We start from the raw sequence: 6008 nt of genomic DNA on the forward strand, positions 1-6008 counted from the left end.
AAGGACGGAAGAGCAGAAGTGTGAGAAGAAAATAGTTTCCATCCTATTCTCTGAACAGATTCAGTTTGCTGTGTTACTTGGCCATAACAGACAATTCTTAATTTAGAGCATTTACACAGAGTGATCAAATTATGCTAGGGCTATGATGACCCTCAGAATAAATCACAACCAGAGAGGGCAGGAAAGGTGTGCTGAAATATTCTTACCGAGCCTGCCAGGTTTGCCTCTGAGTACATTTAGCACACATACAGGAACTCTTCTGTCAAGCGTCACAGAATTAGATATTATTTTCATGCTACAAATAGAGAACTGAAGTGAGAGCATAGAAGTGATAACCAAAAATATACATGAAAGATCCCAAGCCATGGAACTGTGCACTTCCCAAGAATAAGCTTTAGCCCATATTTACACAATTTCCTTCTTCCAGTTATGCCAAGTAAATCACAAGAGCTGGCTGTGATAAAACACTCTAAGCACTTCCTTCCCTGGCTGAAACCAGAGATATGCTACCAGCCCCAAAATAGAAAATGCCTCAGCTTAAATTGATTATGAGCTGTCTTGTTGGTTTTGGTGGAAGTGAAGGTGGAGAAGATGACTTTGCTGCAAGAGTTCTTGAACTTGCCAGGCATTCCTAACATTCAGAGTACTGTACAGATCTGGGGTTGGGGGAACTGAAACTCTTTACAGGGGAGAAAGGTGTCACCATCTATACCACAGAAAAGGAGCAGAAGCACAAATTTCATGAAGGTATTTCTCCAATGTTCAAAGGTATTTGCAGAAATTTCTTGGTATTCTCCCATACACTGCATTGATACATAACACATGTATAGCACATTAAGCCAAACGTGTTATCTTTATTAAGGAGTTATGGTGGATATGATTCTGCTCCATTGGAGAACTGAGATAAACACCCCCTTTTTAAAAAGCAGATTTAGACCAAAATTAGTTTCTTCTCAGAAAGCTAAATACTTTCTGAAAACAATGTTGACTTTCACAGAATTTTTATTCTATATGAAAATAATTAAGCCATTTTAAAAATAATTCAAAACAAAAGCATATTATTTGTGATTATAAATGATTGAAACATTCTCCAAACATTTTAAATATATAGACTGGAAGCTTCAAAACTAAGACTTCAAATGTTGACTTTTGGAATGAAGATAGCTTCTCGTTTTACAGTCAGCCATAGAAATTTTTTCTGTGTGTCTTTATAGAATAGTGTGTATAAGATAGCAGTCTTAAGGGTAAAACACTGGCATATAGAAAGGCGTTAAGGTCGATTACTGGAATTTAGTGTGGCACATAAAAACACAGAACTGAAGCTGGTTGCTCTTGGACTTTCATGGCCACAGCCTCTACGCCTGCTCCTTGAATCTAAGTTTGAAAAATTGTTCAAAACTTTATCAATAGAATTAATAGCTAAAATATTGCTTCTCAACATCTGGTCCATATTCTTCTCCCAGTTATGCTGGTGCAACTCTAAATTAAACTGAATGCCTTACGTGAAGCCACTCCAAATTTATGACAATATAAGGACGAAGTGAACTTGGTTCTTTCTCTTTAAAAGCTGCCTGTATTTGCAGCCAAATAAAATCACATCCAGTTACATCCTCTGTGACACTCGAGTGCCATCCAGCGGCAATTCCCAAGTCTGTGTTCACCGAAGACATTCCCGGAGAGTTGTCTAGTAGCTGGTACTGGTGATATCTTACCAGTCTGACAGCTGCAAATGCAAACTCCCAAGCTTCTAGGCTGAGAGGAACATTTCTGCTAAAGATAAAAAAAAAAAAAAAAAAAATAAAAAGAGGAATTATTAATTGAAATAGTTTAGGCAACAAAGGTAGATTATTGGTTGCTTAAAAGCAGGAACACGCTGGAGCGGGAGCTCCTGGCTAGCTCCTCAGGAGCAGTACGTACCACCATCGCAACATATGCAGCATCTCAGCTAATGAAGTCTGCTGGTTTTCAGCCGCTTCGGATGGCACGGCATTACTCAGTTCTGATAGGAACACGTCACTGCTAATTTGAGCATCCTTGTACAGAGCTTCACCACCCACTCTAGATGTGTCCTCCACAGGGGACAGAGTTGAGAGTGATCGAGCTTTGAAGCTGGTTTCAGGTGAACACTTACGCACCCAAACATCAATGTGACTACTGATATCTCTGATCTGCAAAGAAGAGGCCCTGGACTCAGACCTTCCACTTCCTGGAAAAATGCTTTACTTGCTCTAGTAGATCGTAAAAATGTCTTCTTAGAGGGAACAGGTACATTTGGAGTTGTGAAGACTCAGTCCCACCGGCATCCATTACAGGAGTTTGAAGATTACCTCCTGAACTGAGCCCACTCTGGGGACCTGAATGGAGTAACACGTATCTTTTAGTTCCTGATTGAGCTAAGAGATGAAAGAGTGCCAAGGTGCTTAGCCCTGTTGAACGGGTGCAGACCTGGTCACTTACAGAGGGGCTCTGTACAGCAGAGTAGCTTATGTAAAAACACGTCAGGTGGCCTGGGAGTTTAGGCATGATGCAAGGTCAGACACAGCTCACTGCGTTTTTTCACCGTCTCTGTTTTAGATTTAGGAGTTGAATTCTGCCCTAAATCCCTATTTTTTGGACTTGGCTTGTAGCCAGTAAAATAAATTCTGGTTAAAACCCCAAGCATTTCATGCAGATTTTACTGATCTACCTTATTCCCTGTTTCACCCTCCCCACCATCTGTAATGTTTTCCTTTGTAGTTAACTGTCTCTTGCAATGCAGATACATATGAATGATTATGAACGCGTCATGGATTTGTTTGGCCTGATTGCCCACAAACTGAACCATTTTGTACGATGTTCTTGTTAGCGTTCTACATTAATCTTACTTCTCAACAGGAATTGAATTATCTGGGGTTATGGGGCCACCGTTCCAGGTAATACTTGCAAGGCACACACTTGCAAGGCAGAGAACTCATCTGAACGAGAAGCTATTTCTGCAATGGTCTCTTCAGGAGATGTAGAAACAGGAGAAAAGATACTTTTATTTCTAGGCAAAATTCCATTTGATGCATCTCTTGCACTAACATGCAAGATGACATACAGAAGATTCGACTTGCTCCTACAAGCAGAGAAACAGTGGAGTTTCTCCCTCTAAACTCTGCAAGAGGTCAGTGGGCTGAATATAAAGCAACTGATAATTTTCCATTATTTCTATGGTCCTCTACTTCTTCTGCTTCACATTTCACTCTGTTCAAGAATAATCAAATACGCACTGTAATGGTACAAATAAACTATTTCACCTATAATTGGCCTATCCTAAGCAGTCATATTCAAAATTGTCTGAAATATTAAGGAGTGTGGAAAAGAAATTCTGCACAAACATTTTCCATTGGAGAATAAATATCTGAACGCTGAAAATGAGACTCATTCTTCAGGACTAAAATTAATATAATTTGACCTATGAATTTGGTGTGGTACAATTGCTTTGAGACTATGAAAATAAGAGACCAGTAAATCAGCTCTTTGTATCCTTTGTAGCAATCATCATATTATAGATATGCAGTACAATGAAACAAAGGGTCATTTGTGTTTCTTAGTTCCATAGCGGGCATTGTAGTTTAACCCCAGCCAGCAACTAAGTACCCCACAGCTGCTCACTCCCCTCCTCCCTGCCCCAACCAAATGAAATGGGGAAGGAGAATTGGAAAAAGGTGAAACCTGTGGGCTGAGATAAGAACGGCTTAATAATTGAAATAAAGTAATAATAATGATAATAGCAACAACAATAATAATTGAAATGAAGAGGAGAGAGAGAGAAGAATCAAATACAAGGGCTGGGGGGGGTGGGGGTGGAGAACAACAAACAAACAAGTGATGCACAGTGTGGTTGCTCACCATCCGCTGACTGATGCCCAGCCAGTCCCTGAGCCGCAATCAGCCACAGCCAGCTCCCCCTGGTTTATATACTGAGGATGATGCTCTGTGGTGTGGAATATCCCTTTGGCTAGTTCGGGTCAGCTGTCCTGGCTCTGCTCCCTCCCGGCTTCTTGTGCACCTGCTCACTGGCAGAGCATGGGAAACTGAAAAGTGCTTGATTTAGCGTAAACACTACTTAGCAACAACTAGAAACACCGATGTGTTATCAACACTATTCTCATGCTAAACCTACAACACAACACTGTACTGGCTACTAAGAAGGAAATTAATGTTATCCCAGCTGAAACCAGAACAGCAGGTAAGCAAAAAAAATGTGTCCTCAGACATTTTCAGAGAAGTTTGATTCCTTTTCTGCTAATGACACCCACGCTTCAATTCACGATTCACTCAAAACTTAAGAAAAAAACTTCCAGTCCCCCTTCAAAACAAAGCTGAACCCAAAAGCTTATTACCAGAAACATAGATACTATTAGGTGTCTTTGGAATTGACACTGTTTCTTTGCATTTGTCCCGTAAGGACGAACCTTTTGCCAGACTTTTCTCAGGTGAGCTGCCTTCTCCTAGGTAGGATTTTATTGCTGGCCTCTGTGCACAGGTGGAGCAACCTGATCTTGGAATGTGAGCGCTCTCTCGTTGCAAAAAGCTGCAGCGGGCAGTTGCAGTGACAGGACTAATGCTGACTTGTTGTCCAAGAGAAGCTTTGGAGCAAAGGTGGGATGCAGAGAAAATCAGTTTACATTTTCTGAAACCTCTTCTGAGGCTTACTACTCAGGAAATAAAACTATATCGATTATGGGGTGTCTGAATTTAGTGAAACCTTAATACTTTTCATATTTGCTTGAACTAGAAACGAAAGGACAACTGACACAATCACACCCGTCCAGGGTGCAGACCTCAAATGATGAGCCAAAACAAAGTGCTCCCCGCAGATACATAAGGATCCGCCACCTCCTGTTCCCAGTGTGGACAATATAACGACGGAAATAATTAGTTAATCTTTTGTTTAAATAAAGCATTTGGGGAAAAGGCTAAAAATAAACACTGATTCATTCCTTGTCAGGGAAGTTTCTCCTGTCAATTATCACATTGTTACTGCTGTTTTTAATCTAGTCAGATGGTGAGATTGGCAATCCCTTCTGCAGGGGCTTCTGGGTGTTATTTTGTAGAGAATCTTGCTTGAAGGACTGATTACTGCTTTTATGGGAGCCAGTGGGAGTTTGGCCACGGTCCTTCACGCATGTTAATTTGAGGGACTTCCAAATGTTAGCTAATGATCTCAGAGTTCTTTTTATGAAAAATGTGTGGGTTTGTTTTGGGGTTTGGGTTTTTGTTGTTGTTTTTTTTTTTATTTAATTCCTAGCAGGAGGCAATTAAGAGGGTCTGGGGAAAGTTCTGCACTGTAGCTGTGGACTGGCCTCTCAATAACGCCTGAAGTCCTAGCATGAAAAAATCAGAAGCATATACTACTACCATGCTCAGATACATTACATATAGTGTATTATGTTTGAAGGTATTCATATCATTCATATAGCCCAGGCCACAGGCTTTGCATTGCTATGGACTGGGTGTATCTATTGGCCTCCACTTACGGTAACTTGAAAAAACAATGACGCTGGCTCTTTGTTAGGAGCAATACTAAGGAAAAAATAGTAGCCTCCACCCCAAAGCAGGAAAACATGTCAACACGGAAAATCGAGGCATGTGTGGGCGGGGGAGTTTCATTCCTGGCTGTTTTATGAAGCCTTCTGTAGCTGTGAAGGGGAAGTGGGGGGGGGGCAAACTCCGTGGAAGCTGAAGATGAGCCGCAAGCCAAGGTCACAAGTCCAGGCAAGCACTGGGGCCACGGCCTGGGGAAACGTGTTGAGAGAGGGATCTTTGGGCTAAATGCTGACTTAAAAGGGCTTGGAACAGAGTGCAGAAACAAACTCTCAGCGCTACCCTGCCCACCACAAAAAAAAAAAAAAAAAAAAAAAAAGTTTGTTTCTGGCTGCGTTCACGCCAGAAACAAGATTTTGTATATTCCTCATGGACAACATCGCGATGCCACGGCAGGGAACGACCGCGGCGCGCTCCTTGCCGGCGCTGCGCTGCGC

Source organism: Falco naumanni, chromosome 8, assembly GCF_017639655.2.
Source record: "Falco naumanni isolate bFalNau1 chromosome 8, bFalNau1.pat, whole genome shotgun sequence".
NCBI classification, from domain to species: Eukaryota; Metazoa; Chordata; class Aves; order Falconiformes; family Falconidae; genus Falco; species Falco naumanni.